This window comes from Ambystoma mexicanum, chromosome 11 (genome assembly GCF_040938575.1).
Source record: "Ambystoma mexicanum isolate Mex_15411 chromosome 11, UKY_AmexF1_1, whole genome shotgun sequence".
NCBI lineage: Eukaryota > Metazoa > Chordata > Amphibia > Caudata > Ambystomatidae > Ambystoma > Ambystoma mexicanum.
In genome coordinates, this window is record NC_090934.1 from 951,211,319 (window position 1) to 951,232,226 (window position 20,908).

Sequence of the window (20,908 nt, forward strand, 5' to 3'; positions counted from 1 at the left end):
TATCTATTTGATTGAATGCCCCTGCCACTTACGATACATTGGGCAAACATCGAGACCAGTGAACAAGAGAATAGGGGAACATAAGTCTAGAATAAGATGCAAGACTCACAATGCACCCCTGGTTTCACACTTTCTCGAATTCCAACATAACTGTGACTCCTTCAAATGGTGGGTGGTGGACAAAGTGATGGACTGCTCCAATACCACCAATGCTCTCAACTATAAAGAATCCTGGTGGATTTTTAAAGTACAGACCATTGCCCAGGGTCTCAATGAACTCGCACAGGTTGAATATCTGTAACCAACTGCACTCTCTCCCAGCCACTATGCACCTCACTCGCTGGTATTCCTTCAATCTTTCTCTTTAGGGACATTCCGACCCCCCTCAGCCTGGTTACTCTAATTATCGCGACCAGCTGGTGCTACACCCAGTGCAACGTAGCACCCTGCCTTCGACTGCTCAGCAGCTTCATTGCACAATTTGCATATCATGCTATGTCCTTCCGTTTACAGTTATTTCTTTCCTTCACATACATGAGCGCCGACATCCAACTCACCTAGTCGGCCTGCCCACTTAACCTAGGTGTATCCACAACTCCAACTGTCGAATTTAAAACGAGGCGTCCTTTCGCGTCCATGTATCCTTGGAGACCAGACTGCTGCGCCCTTGCGCATGCGCGAGGGAGAGACGCTCACTCGACCGGCATGCGCACTACATATTGCTCGCACAGCTCCTTCTCCTCTGTACGCGAGCACCGCTTCTGTGTGAATCCGCCGCACGCCAACAGATCCATGCCTTTAGGTGAGTTCTACCCGACATAGGACACCAGCCTCCCACCTCACAGTCTGCACCATTCACTGACAGGCTGTTACGGTTTCTTCATTTCCCTGTTTTGGTTCTTTTGTCTCTCCCCCACCCCCGCCCAGCAGCTTCGATCTTCTGACCGCTCAGACCTTACAGACAGGAACTTTTCTCCTGCCACCAAGACTCCTGTTACACCGAGGGACTCACGCAGCACCTCGATCAGCGGTACCCAGTCTAACAGGTACCCCCCTCTTTTTGTTACTTTTACATCATGTCAGCAACCAATAGGCTTCCCAGCCACATGTGCCTTAATCCACCACATATGTCTTTTTCAGGTCGCTCCACAGTGTTTACCCAGCGTCCCTCAGCTAGCAGGCAACCATCCTGTGACCATGAGCACTGTTACTATCAGCTCATACACCTAAAAACCTCTGAATGCAAGGTCAGTGCTCGGGGACGGAGGGCTTTCCCTAGTCTATAGCCTCTCACGGGCGTTTTTAACATTTGCATACATGGTCCATGTTCTGGAACATCCAACAATATCTTATATATTGTATTTTAATCATAGGGAGACCTGCTTTTCCTGGCCCCAGAAGAAGGCTGCCATCCTTTCACAGCCGAAAACGTCCCACGTCATTGTGTCTTGAACCTACATCATAGAGACCAATGACCTACATCATCCTTACCACCTTCAGTGTTGATGTCGCCTCTTAGCAGATCCTATTTTTAGGTTTCTTGAAGTAAACATTGCATTGTACGAAGTACTGGTTGCAAAAGTGTTGACAAATATGAAGTAATATTTTGGAACACAACACACAGGCAACACAACAGAGTAACAATATAGTATTGTGGAGACAACACACTATACTTATCTTACGAATGTGTTCTTTTTTGAAATGTTGGCAGAGTGCCTATAAAAAGTCACTTCAGATTTTTGTACGACTTTAAGTATAACAGGCAGCATTTTGTGGCTTCTGTGTTAAACATTTGTGTCCTTGCTTTACAAAACTCAGCAAGCAGGTGACTATGTTTATTGCTTATCGTTTATATGTAAGCCTTTCAGCTAGCAAAATTGAATTACCCATACTGAAATATGTGACCTAAATAAATAAAGGTTTCAATAACTGGTTTTCCAGAATTTGGATTTGTACGTTTCCCTCCTATGATGCATACTTATGAAGATGTATTTTACTTAATATGGAGATGTGTTATAATTGTTTCTACATCAAACCATTGGAGTTTAAATGTTTGAGGTCAGGACCACCCCCCTGTACTAAAAAAGTACAGTGAATGTAGTCTATTGTATTCTAAAATGCAAGGAATATCAGCGTTTACTTTACTTGCATCAAAGTTGATTAGCAATAGACTGTCAAGTGTACATAAGCGTGATAGTGCTGCGTAGCTCATGTCTTCTTTAAAGACTGTGTTCCCAATATCTATTAATGCTTTATCTAGGGTAAGACCTTGTGATTTGTGAATGGTGACTGCGTATGCTAGAGTTAGAAAAAATTGCTGTCTGCGTACTTACATGTCTTTGAAAAGAAGGAATCGAGCTGTTGAGCGTCCTGTTCTTTTTACTTCTGATAGTTTGTCAAAGGGAATATTGACAAACTGAATGTTGTTGTCACGTGGGTATGTTTGAAAGCCAACAACTGTACCAAGTGCTCCATTAACTAGTCCTTGCTCCACGTCAAGGTTATGTTTAAGCATTACTCTACAGTTTAAAGATAATTTTTATATTTTCTCCAAACCAGCTGTGTTGGAGATAGAGTTTTCTAAGGCATTTAATCTTGTTGTGGCTTGTTGAAACATGGGTAGTGTCATACCATGTACGTCCAGATTGTCTGTGGAGCAAATTTCAATTATTGGTTGCATTTCTTTTTTCAGCATTGTTTCATTGAACTTGGAACAGCTTGCAAGAGTTGGCATCAAGGACATACAAGTGACATTTTTGTGTGCTAATTGTTGCATAAGCACATGAGTTATGGCCATAAAGTGCATGGATGTGCCGGGTTGTTAATATTGCTTGTGGTTCTTGAGATAGTACACCAACTCTAATACTTTTTAAAATGTTGTCATAGGTGAGGTCTGCTGATTGGCACATGTTTTCTGTTAATTCTCTGTATTGGAAATGTTGCCAAAGGTTAACATTTCCTATGCTGCCAACAGTTTTACGGCAGAGTTTGTGTTCAAAGGTTTTAAAAATAGGTTCACCTTTCACTGGTGTCAATTGAAGAAGATTTCCAAAAACAATGGGCCTCATTATAACTCAGGCGGTCCGGAAATAACGGTGGCGGTAAACCCGCCACCACTGTTGTTTCCGGACCGCCTGATCCCGACTCCTGCAGGCGGGAAGTGATGTTCCCGCCAGGTCTGACCTGGCGGGTTTAACACCGCCCGCCTGCAGGCGGCCGAGGAAACACCGGCAGCATTACGAGATGCTAACGGTGTTTCCATGATCCCCATTCCCATCGAGTCCCATAGGACTCGATGGGAATGGGGATTAACACCATTCCACCTCCGTGATTCCTGGAAAACCGGGGTTGTAATGCCCCAGTAATTCTGGGAATCACGGAGGCGGAATGGTAATACGAATCCGGCGGTAACCAGGTGGTTTTACCGCCACGGTTACCGCTGGACTCGTAATGAGGCCCAATGTGTTTTCCTCCAAAGAGCTCTTCATAGTTTGTTTTGAGTACTTCTTGTAATCTGAGGTGAATCAATGCCAACATTAGATTGGAGACCATTCTCAGCTCATCTATTAGCAGCATTTTCATTTGTTTTAGCACTCTCTGTAATTCCATTGCAGCTTCTGTAGAAAGTTTGTAATATTCTAATTTGTTTTGGTGTTCTACTGGAAGGAGTAGTAAATCGGTGTAAAGTGACACCGCCTATGTTGTAGGCAGCTAAACCTGTGGGGGCAGTTACAACAGCTGACAGTTTGTTGTTTGTCAGTTATTGAAGGAACTTGCTGATGATTTTGATTAAGAATGTTTTGCCTGAACCAGATTCACCACTGACATATAGTAGTATAAGTTTGTAATTTTGGCAGGTACAATCTTTATTTTCATGTTGTACACCATGTGCAATTTCTTTTGTTACTTCTTGAAAAATGTTATGCTGCTCTTTGTTTAGTTTTGATTGTAGTACAGTTAAGTCTTCTGTATCTTCTTCATAGTGACACATGGTGTTTTCTACTTCTGTCATAGCTAATTCTGCCTCATTTGCTATTAGTGGCTGTCCCAGTGGTTCTTTGCTTCCTGATTGCATTGTAATCATTGATATATTTTGCTTCTTCTGTTCTTTTTATGTAATATGTGTTCTTAGGTGATTTACCTTTGACACTGTGTCTAACTGAAGACATGAAGTTGTTCACTTCACATTTTTCTGTAACTGGTCTAGGGAAACCAAAGCGGCATTTGGTTTAGTATTTCCCTTTGTTTTTGTATTTGCGACAACAATATTTCCCACATTTGTGTCTTTGAAATTGTACAATTTGTACATGAAGATCACTATTTGTTGCTTCTGATGGAATTTCACAAATGACATATTTTTCGATAAACTGTAAAACAGTGGAATCACTGTCTTGACCAAATTTAGGAGCATCTTTAATCCATAAAAGCATGTGGATATGTGGTGCTCCTCTGGCTTGGTATTCTTTTCTCCAAAAGAAGTGTTGCACTTCTCCGAGGGGAGGAACAGTTTTATTACAAATAAAGTGTAGCATAGCAATGGATCTAGAGAGCAAAGTTCTCCAGGTGTTAGTATATCTATGTTTGTTTTGGTTTTGTTTGTTAATCGTAGGAAATCATGTAAATCTTCCCATGCATATTCTGCACAACTTAATGTAACACACCAAGTGGGCGGGCCAAGGGTTCTTATCATACAACGTACATCTCCGTGACGTCTGAACCAGTACTCTGTAGTACCACGCATGTTTGCTAACAGATTTGTTATGCTTGATTGTAGAACCTCATATTTTTGTTGCACTTTTTGTAGTAATTGCGTAGGTGACATATTTTGAAATTGGGTACCTGATTTTAATGTGTGTGCAACTCCGTAGCATAGAGTTGCTAGTTCACTTTCAAAGAGTAGGTGGAATATGTAGTCCAAATTTTGTCTAAATCTGGGATCTTCAGAATACATTCGTAACGAGCGGTATTCTGATGCTGTTATCTAAATGGGTCTATCATCGTACCTTCCTCTTTTTCCAGTAGGAAAGAGTAGAGGAAAAGCATGTGCTTCTATACTTTTTTCTGCTGATTGGTGATCCTTTGGTTTGTCGCATTTGGTACGTTTCTAGTGCATCATCTATGGTGTCACTAGAGTGTAATGGATGAATTGTATAATGGTCTAAAATATTGTATAGTGTAGCAGGATCTAGAAGTTCAAATTGACCAGTTTATGGTGACTCTTGAATTATTTTAGTGGTTTCCTTCAAGTTTTCTTCAATATTCATTTCTTTTTAGTATTCATTATTGTCTTTTAGATATTGCAAGGCTTGTCTAACTTTATGTAGGTCTACGGGTTGTTGCCAAATTGTTTTGTCTTTTGTAGGTACACCATTTACTAGGACAATTAAAGATTGCTCTGTTGGACGTTGTACTCCCAGAGTGTTCACATTTTCTTTCAGATCTAATGGTAAATAAACTACTTTGCCACAAATGCCTTTCACTAATTAGGCATATTATTACTTGAAATGGGTGCACTGTTTGAATTATGATGCTCTCATATAAATTGCGTTGTTACAGGGGTTTTGGTAGTGGGAATAATTCCAAGTTATTTGTGATAGCACGTGAAGGAGTTTGGTTGTTGTCAAGTTTTGTAGTGCAGTAAGTGCAAAGTATTAAGGGGTCATTTATTTCATATTTGTTTTCTGCTATAAGGTACAGAGCTAATTCAAACAATTTGGAATCTTCATTGTCTTCTATTTTGTATGTTACGTCTACCGTTTTTGTGGTACTTTTATAAAAATGTCTGCGGCAACACACACACATATGGTTTGGTACTTCAGCGGATGTACTTTTAAATTTTACTATTTCCTTTTTGTATGTGTGTAGTAGAAGGTTGCCATCTGTACAATTGTTGCTAGTCTGTTTTAAAGGTATTGCATTTTGTAAGTGGCTTTCACTTCCAAAATATTTTCTCTGGATATGCTCTACTATTTCTTCAAGTAGAGATTTGGCTGTACCATGTAGAAGATTGTTATTTAAATTGGCTATTGCTAAAGCAGGACTTTTAGCATATTACTGTTTATAGACCAGATTTCTTATAGTTGAATGATGTGTTGATATCATTTTGATATGATGATAGGTGCTTTTGCAAATAGGTCCTGAAATGCAGGCTAATGAATGTTCTTGTAGTCCTGTGTGTTTGCGCACTAGACAGGCATCCATATTTTGTAATAGTTTCATTTTGATTTTGTCTTTGCCTTTCACATACTGATTGAGGAACTGGCGTAAACATTTGAAAGATTTTTTAGCAATGTTACACATTGACGTGCATGGCCATTTGTATACTGAACGTTCTGGTTCAGTTGAATGGAGAGGTGATACTGAATTTTCTGGGGACATTTTTGTAAGCAGTATTTCTTGTTCCATAATGGTATTATTAAGTTTTTCAAAGCCTCTTCCACTGCTATGTATGGCAATTATGTTTGTTTGCTTTTGTTTGTATGCTTCTTCATCAAAATATGGTTCTGTGCTGGCGGTGTGACTCCATTCACCTCCACAGATAATTAAGAAGTTATTTTTGTTGACATTCCGTTTATTTAGAAGTCTTTTTTGTAATTTAGTAGTTAGTTTTGTTAGTGGTTTGATTCTGTTTAACACTAAAATAAATAACTTCCTTTTGAGAAGGATTGCACTGTCTATCAAAGCTTCTAAAATTAATTTTCTACGGTAGGTTTGAAGGGTTGGGGATGATTTCTCTCCTGTTTTTTCAAGATTTTGAAGGACTCTGTGGCAGAACATTTTTTCTAATATTCTTTTTTTGGTATGGTTACTTGCCACTACATCAAGATTTATAGGAACAGTGTTAGCAGTAGTGGTAGCTGAATTGTTGTTAATCACTTTTTGTTTTGTTTTACATTTTGAAAGAGGAGGGAAAGTTTTTGTACTGGAAGCTTGTTTTGTTTCGCTTAATGACTCTATTAGATCTTTTGTTTGAACTTTTTGTACACATTCTGCTAGAGATGGATGCTTATTTTGGACACTTTTATTTTCATTTGCTCTACTTCTGCGTTGCTTTCTACGGACTTGCTTTTTGGTCGGCATTCTTTGGGGTCCGTTGAAAAAAAAAAGAAGGTATGGGTTGGGCTGTTCTGCAATGTATGTGTGCTGTGTGCATGAGTGTGTGTATATGATGGTAAGGATGTATGTGGTGGTGTGTGATTGTGCATTGGGAGCTACAAGTAGTTGGAAAGGCTATTTTTGTATTTGTGTGTTACTATACTTGGGTTCAGATGACAGTACAAAGTAAGCTAGTGGTGAGGAGAAGTACTAATACTAAATCTAATGGTAGAGAATTAAAACAGTTCTGTGTTCTGTAATACTAATATTCTAGGGGCTGAGTTATGTCATTTGTGCATCGAACAACAGGGATGTGTGTGCTATTCTGCCTGTTAATCTCTGTTTTTTGGCACACAAATTCCATGAATCAACTGCACAGAGAGTTTGAGTACCAGAAATAATATTATGGTAGTATTGTACTTACTTTTTTTGTTTGGAATGAGCAGGTTTCTTCTGAGTTGTTGTTCGTACTTCAGATGTTGCTGCTTTTCAGGAGAGTGGTCTTCACTGCAATTGTAAAAGAAAGATGTTAGTAATTTTGTGTGTTTATAGCACTGATGTTAATTTAGATGTTTATTTATGTTTTTGTAGTAGTATTCTTGTTTGATAAGTGAACATAGTGTGTGAATGCAGTTTCCTTTGACTATGTGCAGGCTTTATATTTTACTTACAATATGTTAGTTCAATATGCTTTGCAAATGAGTAGAATACTAAGTGTATGAAACTCACTTGGTTTTTTAAGGCTGTTTTATTGAATGTTAGGAGATAGAAGAAATAATGATATACTTATTTTGCAATTTTTATGAGGTAAATGGCAGAAAATGTATAGAGAAGCATGGAATGTATGCATTTGTGAAGGTATGGGTAGTAAAGCAGAAGAATGTGATATATAGGCAGTGGTGTTATTTCAGCTGGGAGCTTTTCAATGATACTGCCTATCTGTGTGATAATCCTATCCTGACTGTGTGTAATTCTATAATACACTACTAAGTGTTTTTCTATAATTATACTGTTATTTCTCCCATCTTTTAATATTATAATTTTTTAGATGTGTGTGTAAAAAAAATAATAATTAGATAGCAGACAGGTTTGGAAGTGAGAGTTGATTATAGCAGATGGGAAAAATGACAGTAGGTTTTTTTTATAGGTTATACAGGTTAAGTGGCAGTTACTCTCTTTATATGCATTCATAAGAGTTGTTCATGTACTGTGCAGAACATATGCATACCTGTAGTTTGTATTCTTGCATGTGGATATGCCTTTAGCTGTAAGTAGAAATGTTGGAGACTTGTACAGTAGTTTTTGTAGTAGGTGCTTTCCAATGATATGAGACTTGTACTCAGAGCGATCAACAGTACATTTGAAGTGCTGAACTCTGATGATGGAGTTAGATGTAAAGGTCTTGGATGTGATTGGTGTTTGGTTGTGTTACTGCTTAGCTGTATCCAATGAGGGAATGGCATAGAGAGTGAATTGGAAAGGGTAGAAGGGTTGTGTAAGAGTTACACTGTCCGCAGACACCGCGGCTGTCCGCTGAAAGGGGACTGTAGGGTTCAGCCAATCAGATGTTGAGGTTGTGGATTTGTGTTGAAAGAGACTGTGTGTATTGAAGATGGCAGAGGTGGAGAAAGTCAGGGTGTTGGTGCTTGGGGATATGTTTGTGCATGGTTTACAGCAGTATGCTCAATGTAGGCATGTGGCAAACAATTTTGATGTTAAAGGAGTGGAAGTCTTGTGGAGCACTGTGCCTGATTGCAATGTACAGGGAATTGTACAAGTTTGTGAAGAAATGGACAGGATGAGCAGTCCCCATGTGGTAGTTTTGCACTATGGTGCTTTCCATTTGGGCTATGTCAGTGCCCCTACTTTGTTGGCAGATTTGGAACACTTGGTTCAAGCCTTAATGAACATCCCTCCAAATGCCAAACTTATTTTTCCTGGATTAGTACCTAGGGCAATATGGGACAATAGTTCTGTTTTTTGTCCTCAGCAAAACATTGCTAGGTGTGCAATCAACCGAGTCATGTGTGGTATCATGCTTAGAGCTGGTATGTCCTTCTGTAATAATGATAATATTGATTCCAGTAATGCTGTTTATTTTAAAGAAGATGACATTTCTTTATCCTTTATGGGAAATGTCATGCTGTTCTGGAATGTAACTGTTGCTTTGGAGAGGTAATGTGAAGATTTTAGGAGTAAAGTAAGAAAAAAAGAAAAAAATACAAAATAACTGGTGTTTGTCAAGCATCTGCAAACCCCCCACCCCCCAAAAATTGCTCTTTTCAGAGCCAACCTCAAAGAGGGAATGGGGCACACTATTTACATTTAAATACACCACGCTCAAATTTTCGATATGTCCGCGGACATGGCGGTAGTCCGCGGACATCGCATATTACATACAGGGATTTTGGGGTGAAGAGGCAAGCAAATGAGAATGAGAAAAGCAAGGGATTGGTCAGTAAAGTTTACTGGGTGTGTTGTGTAAGGAGAGAGTTTGTCAGAAAGTCTTTTTTCTGAGAGAAGAACAGATAGCTATGGCTGTGTGTTTCAGAAAACAGATTATATGGATTTTGGGAGACTCATGGATACAGTGGTTGGAGGTGCATACAGAATGCTGTGGAGTAGCTTCAGGTCTTGGATTCCCTCATGTGGAAGTGCACTGGCATGGAGTGCGTGGAATGAAGTGGCTGGACTTGGTACCTCTCTGTGCTAGTTTGGAGACAGAGCATCATCCAGACATAATTATAATTAATTGTGGAGGGAACAGTTTAGGACATGTGTCTGGAATTTCTTTGCAATTTGCAATGAAAGAAGGACTTGGGAAGGTCATAGACATGTTTCCAAATTCCCAAATCATTTTTTCTCGTATTGCGCAGAGACAAATTTGGCTGCGTTCTTCTTCATTTGGTCCACAAATGGAGAAAGCGAGGCGCAATGTAAATAAGGCTGTTTGTGCCTTTCTAAGAGATGTTGGCATGTCCTCTTTTCACAATGAAAATATTATGTTTCATAGCACATACATTTTTCGCAGAGATGGAGTTCATCTTACTTATGCTGGCAATCAGATTTTTCTGAGAAATGTACAAAATTCATTACGACCTTTTTTGGAATTACAGCCATCTATTTTGCAGTAGGTGTTGACCATTTGAAGTTTTTCAAACACAAACAAACACCACCAAACAGCTCTTTTCAGAGCCACCACTTCCTCCCAGAGAAAAGTACAATGGTAATGATAGGGCAGCAACCCAAACTTTTAGATGTCCGCGGAGTTCTAAAAAAATGCACAGGGCCCTGCACTATTTATTTGTCACTTCTATTTTTAGACCATGAAAGGCGGCCCAGAAAAGAGCCTTATTTTTTGGGGATTTTTGTTTTATTTATTTTTTGTTTTTTACACACGACACACTAGGAGAGGAGGGGAAAGGAGGGTAAGGAAGGGACACCAACCACGGGGATAAGAAAGGGCAGGTGGAAAGAGGAAGATGTAGGGTGGGCCTTATTTAGGTAGTGGGCAGACCTTCTCATGCTCCTTGACCGTAGTCTCGAAAGCACACCGAAGACTCTCCCACCTGCAGAGTACTGTGTCACAGTACATACACAATATTGTGACTCTCAAAAGGTAAGGGTCAACAGCATCATGAATGGCCTGTGAGGCAGCTGGAGGGATGCGCTGTCCCACAGGAGTGTCTCTTGTGGTGACAGGAGCGGAAACGGAGGATGTGGTCGAGGAACTCAACCTACTACGTTGATCACAAGGTACAACCTTGCGAACAGCCCCACCGTGGAACGACCTTAGGTGTTGCTTCATAAATGTCATACCAAAGCTGTATGAAACAGGCCTCCCACGACTCAGCACCATGTGGCACTGATTGCAGGTGACCTTGTTCGCACGCGCTTTTGGCACTCCACACTGAATGGTAAACAACCGCCACACCCAAGACTCACGGTGAGTGCTGGTAGTAGGGACATCCACTACCTCATCCTCTACATCCTCTTCATCCTCCTCTACATCCTTATGCCTGTTCCCCTTTTCAGGCCCTTGGGGAGGTGGTGGTGGAGAGAGTGGGGTGGTGCTGAGGCAGATGTAGCACCAGGTGAAACAACAGCAGCCATGGATGCCATCAGGTTTCAGCAAAGGCAGCATAGCAAAAGCAGGTAATCTTCAATAATAATAATCACAACCTAACTGATTATCTTTATGCACAGAAAAGATTGCTCTGCTTCAAACCTAGTACTTCCCTATGTACAAATATCACATGATGTGACTGCACCCTAAAAAAGTAGTACAAATACAAATATGAACACATCCAGAGAAAGTACAGTAATAAAGAAACAACAGAACAATAAGAAAGTGTTGATAACCTTACTGTTTATCTTCATACACAGAAAGCATTGCTATCTTTTAAGTGTGTATTTTTCTTATGTATATATTTCATATGCTGTGAGTGGACCCTAAGTGAATTATTGTAAGGACACATTTGAAATATAAGTCTACAAATATAGTACTTTTTGATTTCTTTGTTCCTAACTATTACTGTCTAAGATATATCACTAAAAGAAAAAACAGCAAGTTAGACATGTGATGTCATCAATGACATTTGTGATGTCATCTTTGATGTCCTGGGTGTTAGTCTTAGCAATGCACGGTGCTGGTGAATTTCAGGGGGTTTTCGGTATTACTTGGAACCATAACGTCCCTTTAACAAAGTTTTTTTTACTGAATACATATATATATATATATATATATATATATATATATATATATATATATATATATATATATATATATATATATTACACAGCCCACTCTTTTTTCCTTTACTGATGTATGATGTGTGTGTGCTATTTATATCAATGCATTGTCTAATGCAGTACTTAGCTCAAGATATCTATTCCAATGATCCTTAACACTTTTTCTGTCAACATTATTATAAAAATCCCTTGTACAGAGTTTTTATGAAAAGTAAATATACATGTGATATCATCAGTGATGTCATCAATGATATTTGTGATGTCATCTTTGATGTCCTGGGTGTTAGTCTTAGCAATGCACGGTGGTGGCGCGAGTTATGGTTGCATAGCTTACCATAACTGGCGAATTTCAGGGGTTTTTCGGTTTTACTTGGAAACATAATATCCCTTTAACAAAGTTTTTTTACTGAATTTCATAGGTTTTTAGTAACGCAACTTAACCATAACGTCCCTTTAACAACTTTTTTTTACTGAATATGTGTGTGTGTATATATATATGTATATATATATATATATATATATATATATATATATATATATACACACACACATCACTTATTGTCAAGTTTCAAAAATGTAAATGGTGCTCCTAGTAACTTCTTAACTTCTATTGGTTTTCCCCAGGCCGGGGTTTAGGGATTTGTAGAAGAATTCCGAATGCCTATCTGGGTTGCCCACATTGTCAACAGCGTGTCATCCTGAAGGGTTTGGGAGGGGGACATGCCAGTACAGTTGGTTGTAGGGTTTTGTGGGATAAGGGGATGACCCAACCCCGAAGGGGGCGCTTGAGGGACAGCACACATAGCGGGCCTCCCCTCTGGGTAACTCCCACCTTTCCTCCTCCTGGAGGAAGGGGCATCCCCAGGGCTTGCACATTCGGTGCGCACCTGGGGACGGGATATAAGGCAGGGAGACTGGTAGCCCAGCCTCTTTCCAGTCCCCCCTTGTCTGAAGGAGTTTGATGTTAGCATGGCTTGAGTTTATTAAAATGGTTGTGCGACAAGCAGGGAATGGCCTAAAGGCCTTTAGGCTCATGGCCACAATGAACCTAAGATGCGTTTACGCATTGTATGGTTAGTAGTTCGACCAGTGTTGCTGAGTACAGATTCTGAAATACACTATTGCCATCTTTTTTCATCGCAATGGGTGCTATTGGTACTGGGTCATAAAGGAAAGGAATAGGTAGTTCCAATTGTGCACCATTTCCCATTTAAGTCGAGACAATTTTTAGGGCACAGCCAGAGCCCGGGGGGGTTCCCGGTATAGCTTATTTGCACTTTGTTTCAATGTTTAATTCATGGGCACCGTGTAAGCAATTTTCTCGGGTCCTTATGTTTAATGAGGACGGTAAAAACAAAAAAGGCATAAATGCAAAACAAAAAAGGCATAAATGCTAAACGGAAAGATAATAAGGTGCGGTTAACTCAAATTTAATACCCCTCCAATTGCCTGCTTCCAGTGTCCGGGATAGGGCTGGCAGGCCAGTGGGGCAGACATACCTGCATAGAAGAGGGTATAATGTGGGACTGAAATTTGTAGGTATAAATCAACACCACAGTAATTTCATTGTGACTATGATCATGGCCAGGTTCACTGTCAGGTTTTAATCAACTGAGATGGCTTGGTGGATTGCGCTCTGGCAGCAGTGCTGTAGTTCCTACCACAGCGATCCATTCCCCAGCAGCTGGTTTGGCCATGGGAATCTAAGGTTGATGGACTTGGGGATCCACCGAGGGTCATTACTTCTCGATGGTGCCTGCTGGGGGACACTGTACTGCATATTTACGGTGCGAATAACAGAGTTGTGATTATGTGTTATCATAGGATATGAAAATAACATAGGACGTTTACGAGCACCTCAGTCTGGTTCCAGAAGTGTGACCAGGAACGCAGCATAACGATCCCGAAAGGTCTGGAACGCTATGGGCACTCCCACAATGACATGCCAGTAAGACTGGAGGATGGGATACATGCAAGATAAGTTCAAATTTCGCTTTATGTACAACTGGAAGGTCTGTTCAGTAATACGGCTCAATGACCTCCAAAGGTGTGGTAAGCTGTGGGACTTCCCACAATGTGAATGCACATGGTAAAACTGGACTACTTTATAATTTTGAATTATGGTTTCGGTACAAGTTAATGGTCTGGCCAGGAACGCAACATAACGACCCACAAGACATTTTTGAAATGGCCAGATGTGGGGCACTCACACACGGTACAGGCTTGCGGTAAAACTGGATGATGGCATACATGCACTGATAAGCTGAAATTGTGGTTTACGTGCAACTTTAAGGTCTTGCCAATAGCATAGCATTATGACCCTGCGAGGTGGGGGCAAGTTGTGGGACACTGCCTCAGGATTCATGCCACGGTAAGAGGAGAGGGTGGCACAAGTACACTGATAATTGAAATTACGGTTTGTATACAATTGGAGGGTCTCGACCAATACATGGTTACCAGGTGTGGGGAGCGGGGGGCACATAGGCCTTCAGTGGTACCACTGACTAGGTAGTCTTGGGCCACCAGCGCGTTTTGGGGCACTTATAGTGCCAGTACTGACTTACAAAGGCAACTAAGTGAAATCATGTTATGGCCAAAGGAGGCAGAAACTCAATAGGCAGATTGACATTGACCTTGGAGATGAGTTAGGAGACAAGCCAAATGTGTGCGTAAAAGCCACTTTGTCCTGGTGAATGTTTACCAATAGATCTTGAATTAGTAGTTCACCAACCTTCACATACATGGAGAGGGAGAGACGCTTTTATTATTAGCCCACAGGTGGGTCCAGGAGGACCAGAGCCCCTCCCCTCACCCCCCGGTTTGGGAAGGTTCTCAACGAAAAGCGATTTTCGAACCCTCCCCCCCAAAAGATCACTCGGTTAACATAGGGATTTGATTTGGCCACACCTACCAGCCGGGACTTGTCTGTTAACTGCCTGGGAAGTAAGGGGGCACCCACACAGTCTCTGGGAAAGGGGTCGACTCAGCAGTCATGCACCAGAGAAGTGGAACATGTGCCAGCTGCAGGGTAGCTGGGCACTTTCGGCTGTCAGGAATTCAGGAATGATCTCCATTAGTCAGCTAAGTTAAATTACTTTAAGGCCAAAGAAGACAGCAGTTCTATAGACTGGTGGACAGGGAAGTTGAGGATGAATTTAGAAGGGAAGCGTAAGGTGTGAGTAAATCTACTTGTGCTTCTGAACGGTTACAACATGAGTAGTGTAATTATAGAAAGGGGTCTGTGCCCAGTGTGTTTGTGGTGCATTGGGGTGGTAACAATCCCTCCACCATGGAGAGGGGCCCACTATGGGCCCAGATTCAACTAGGCCTGCGCGCACTGGCAAGAATCACCTGGTTACTGACATCATATGGTCAGAGGTGGTGCCCAGATTGCAAGGGCGCAGGATGACGTCTCACATCAGCATGGAGAAGTCCAGGCGCATGCTCAACAGGGAGATTGAGAAATTTGCAAAGGCTGCGGGCTTGCGATTTGCAAGACACGCCTGCCTACATTCGCCCCCTTCCCATTATGTGGCAGCGGGGTGCATTTATCAGATAAAAGGAATGTCCTGTTCCTCATAGCCATTCTGCATGCCCTCTTGAAGGCCGGTTGCAGCTAGAGCAAGGGTAAGGCGGAAGTGTTGTGTGGGGGGATGGGGCGCACCGGGAAGGCAACCCCCAAAGCTTGGTGGAATTTGGGTCAGTCCTAGCCGGGGAGGAGTGTGACGCAGCGGTTTCAACCGTGGGCAGTTTGCCGACGGCCGCACTCGAGCCAAATTCGGATGATGGGCACTGAGTCCCTTAGGGACAGTTGCGATTCCTCACCAGCAAGTTTCAGTGACCTGAGGAAGAGGTAACGGATGCAGTACAATATGGAGCATATGACCGGTGCCTTGCTAAGGCCGTGTGTGGCAAGGGGACACCGGAACATTCAGAATGTTGACATTGCTCTGCTTATGGGCTACCTAAGAAGTCTAAGGTCATGAACCATGATGTTGTTTAGGGCTGGGACTGCCCCTGTATTCTGTTATTGCTCCAATAAATGTGACCTTTTGTTTCCAAATGTATAGCAAGTGTCTGTTTTTATTAGTAGGGTAGTAAGGGGTATGGTCTATGGTCTGACTCCCCCCACCGGAAAGGGGGAGGGGAACCAATGGTGGATGGCACCGCTAATGGGATGTTCCGGCCACATAGCGGGCCGACCCTCTGGCAGCAACTTCCCCAGTGCAGGTAACTCCCAGCTTTCCTCCTTCTGGAGGAAGGGGTGTCCCCAGGGCTTGCACATCCAGTGCGTGCCTGGGGACGGGCTATAAGGCGGGGGGACTGGTAGCGCAGCCTCTTTCCAGTCCCCCTCTTGCCTGAAGTCCCACCCACCCTCCCCTTTCTAGCTAGTTTTGGGACAGGCAGGGATCCCACAGGATTGAAGTAGTGGATAGGTTTTCTTGGACCTGAATATCAGATCAATCGCCAACATTATTTATAGCCATTAACTCTGTTTTCAGCAGATCTCAAGGTCATAAGTCACTAGGTACTTTTGTTTATGGTGGTTACTTTCACTATCAGCTATTACATTTTCTGTTTGTATCAGCATTAGCGTAGGCAGCGGTTAACCTTAGAGAGATCAACCCGATCGGGATGTGCAGCTATGTAACTTTTGTTTCAACGGATTTTGAGGTGTAAGTTTGTAGGTACTGTTTTGCTTTTACCATGTACTAATTGTTCCATTTCTGTCACAGGTGGAGTTCGGGGCAGTCCCAGCCAGGGAGGAGTGTGATGCAGCGGTTTCAACTGTGGGCGGTTTCCCGATGGCCGCACTCAAGCCAAATTCGGACGATAGGCACTGAGTCCCTATGGGACAGTTGAGATTCCTCACCAACAAGTTTCAGTGGCCCGAGGAAGAAGTACTGCGTGCAGTACAATCTGGAGCGTATGTCCGGTGCTTTGCTAAAGCCATGTGCGGCAAGGGTGCACCGGAACATTCAGAACTTTGACATTGTCCTGCTTATTGGCGTGGAGAACAATCTGGAGCGCATGTCTGGTGACTTTCTAAAGCCGTGTGCAGCAAGGGGACACCGGAACATTCAGAACTTTGACATTGTCCTGCTTATTGGCGTGCAGAACAATCTGGAGCGCATGTCTGGTGACTTTCTAAAGCCGGGTGCAGCAAGGGGACACCGGAACATTCAGAACTTTGACATTGTCCTGCTTATTGGCGTGCAGAACAATCTGGAGCGTATGTCTGGTGACTTTCTAAAGCCGTGTGCAGCAAGGGGACACCAGAACATTCAGAACTTTGACATTGCCCTGTTTATAGGCTTCCTTAGAATTCTAAGGTCGTGACCCATGACGTTGTTTAGGGCTGGGACCGCCCCCATATTGTGTTATTGCTCCAATAGATGTGACCTTTTATTTCCAAATGTATAACACATGTCTGTGTTTATTAGTAGGGTAGTAAGGGGTATGGTCTATGGTCTGACTCCCCCACCGGAAAGGGGCAAGGGGGCCAATGGCGGATGTCACCGCTATGTTTAATTGTGCTGGAGGAAGGCACAGATTCTAGGCAGCTAACTGAGCTTTGCATGTGCTTTCAAAAATAAAAATGCCCATTTAAAATTCTTAACACGTTAAGAACGCCTTGTCCAAAACAATGGTCTCTTAAATAGGCCATCAGTAGTAAATCGCACCCACTTTAAAAGCTCTGCTTTAAGAAAGCGATCAGCTTTGCTTAAGAGGCCTGCAGGGGGGCATTTTTCTCGCCAGCGTCGCAGCAGGAATTTAATAGGTGACACGTTGCCTCAAAAAAAGAAACAAAAGGGAGCCAAACCTCGAGGTAAAACAGCTTCCCTGTCATCATGCATGCTGCAGTGTATGCCACTGTGTCCTCAGAGTGCACTGCAGCAAGCTTAGGTACTCTGTGTACATGGCTCACGCTGCAGCCTGCAAGAAGAGGGAGTCAACTGCACCCTCTGCGCTGGGCCCTATGAGCGCAGGGCCAAGTGCAGCTGCACATGCTGCGCACGCCTAGCGCCGGCCCTGGGTACTGGCATCAAGGCACAGGAGTAAGGCATATCGTCCTGATTGTCTGTGCCTGTCAGCACTCGTCGAGCGAAACAATCCCGTCTCTCAGGGTTTTGTCTCTTGTCCAATGGTGCAAGACCCGTCTCAAATTCTTGCCTACCCGTGTCGCCTACTAAGTCCAAGAGTTACCTTGTTATGCACTGTTGCTCTGTGCTTTACACCTCATTCTGTCCTTGGCCCAGTGCTAAACCTGAAATGCACATGCCCTCTCTTAACGCTCTGGTAAACCTTTCTAAATTAGTAACATATATGTAACACAAAAGTGGTGGAAATGGAAGATAATTGGTGGGGGAATGCCACAAGGGCCGGGGTGGGGGCGGAGTTTGGGGGGGCACTGCCCAAGGAGGCAGGGTTTAGGGCGGCGGGCCCGGCAGTTGACCTCGATCAAAGGAAATGTCGAAGAGAATAGTTAAAAATTTAGCTATTTCTTTCATGCTGCTTTTTTTCCAAACTATACATCAATTCCACTTTAAACCACTTCCATGGCCCTGGTGATGAGTTACTTCACCATGCAGATAATAGTTTTGACCAGTGTTGCTGAGTAAATATTCTTAAAAATGCACAATTTGCATCCCATTTTATTTATTTTTAAAATTCCCCCTTGGGTACTATTCAAACGGTGATTTCTGTTCGCCTTAAGCAACGTTTTCTTTTACTTGAACCACACCCAGCACAGCTCCTGCAGCTCCCCTCTGAAAGCAGTTGGGTGGCTGTATCATGTGTGATAGTTCCAATGTTAATAGGGGTAGTTACTTATTTATGCAATGTTTGTCGATACCTGTATATTTATTTATTTGTGCAATGTTTGTCGGATACAGGTATCCGACAAACATTGCATAAATAAATAAATAATCTGGGTCCATGTATCCGACAAACATTGCATAAATAAACCTAGTCGTGGCTGAGGACTGTAACTTCCTTTTGTGACCCCTTTGAGAGGGTCACCAGAGGAAGTTACAGTTTGCTCGTGGGTCCTTTTTATTTTATTTTTCCCAGCCCAGACTCTGGCCGGATCCCGAGATCCGCTACACATCTGGTGCCGGATCGATACGGCAAGAGCTGGCCCAATCGCCAGCGCTGTAACACACTCGATTGTTACTCTCGCCACTGTGCAACACCGGATCATGTTGGAGACGCTCTTGATTCAGACTCTTAGTGTATCATGTACCTAATTTGACTTTAGCAGCATTCTGTTGGACTTGATGTGACCTGTAACTCGGCCATTCTGACTCGAGCAGCACTTTGATGCCAGTGCATTCTACCTGATTTGACTTTAGCAGGATTTTGCTGGACTTGGATGCTACCTGTAACTCGCCGATTTTGACTATAGCAGCACTTTGATGCCAGTGCATTCTACCTAATTTGACTTTAGCAGCATTTTGCTGGACTTGGATACTACCTGTAACTCGCTGATTCTGACTATAGCAGCACTTTGATGCCAGTGCATTCTACCTAATTTGACTTTAGCAGCATTTTGCTGGACTTGGATACTACCTGTAACTCGCTGATTCTGACTATAGCAGCACTTTGATGCCAGTGCATTCTACCTAATTTGACGTTAGCAGCATTTTGCTGGACTTGGATACTGCCTGTAACTCGACCTTTCTGACTCTAGCAGCACTTTGATGCCAGTGCATTCTACCTGATTTGACTTTAGCAGGATTTTGCTGGACTTGGATGCTACCTGTAACTCGCCGATTTTGACTATAGCAGCACTTTGATGCCAGTGCATTCTACCTAATTTGACTTTAGCAGCATTTTGCTGGACTTGGATACTACCTGTAACTCGCTGATTCTGACTATAGCAGCACTTTGATGCCAGTGCATTCTACCTAATTTGACTTTAGCAGCATTTTGCTGGACTTGGATACTACCTGTAACTCGACCAATCTGACTCGAGCAGCACTTTGATGCCAGTGCATTCTACCTGATTTGACTTTAGCAGGATTTTGCTGGACTTGGATAGTACCCGTAACTCACCAATTCTGACTCTAGCAGCACTTTGATGCCAATGCATTCTACCTGATTTGACTTTAGCAGCATTTTCCTGGACTTGGATAGTACCCGTAACTCACCGATTTTGACTCTAGCAGCACCTTGATGTCAGTGCATTCTACCTGATTTGACTTTAGGAGCATTTTGCTGGACTTGGGTACTACCTGTAACTCGCCAATTCTGACTCTAGCAGAACTTTGATGCCAGTGCATTCTACCTGATTTGACTTTAGAAGCATTTTGGTGGCTTGGATACTGCCTGTAACTCGACCGTTCTTACTCTAGCAGCACTTTGATGCCAATGCATTCTACCTGATTTGACTTTTGCAGCATTTTGCTGGACTTGGGTACTACATGTAACTCGACCGTTCTGACTCTAGCAGCACTTTGATGCCAATGCATTCTACCTGATTTGACTTTTGCAGCATTTTGCTGGACTTGGGTACTACATGTAACTCGCCAATTCTGACTCTAGCAGCACTTTGATGCCAGTGCATTCTACCTGATTTGACTTTAGCAGCATTTTGCTGGACTTGGGTACTGCCTGTAACTCGCCAATTCTGACTCTAGCAGCAATTTGATGCCAGTGCATTCTACCTAATTTGACTTTAGCAGCATTTTGCTGGACTTGGATAGTACCCGTAATTCACCGATTTTGACTCTAGCAGCACTTTGATGCCAATGTATTCTACCTGATTTGACTTTAGCAGCATTTTGCTGGACTTGGGTACTGCCTGTAACTCGCCAATTCTGACTCTAGCAGCAATTTGATGCCAGTGCATTCTACCTAATTTGACTTTAGCAGCATTTTGCTGGACTTGGGTACTGCCTGTAACTCGCCCGTTCTGACTCTAGCAGCACTTTGATGCCAATGTATTCTACCTGATTTGACTTTAGCAGCATTTTGCTGGACTTGGGTACTACCTGTAACTCGCCAATTCTGACTCTAGCAGCACTTTGATGCCAATGTATTCTACCTGATATGACGT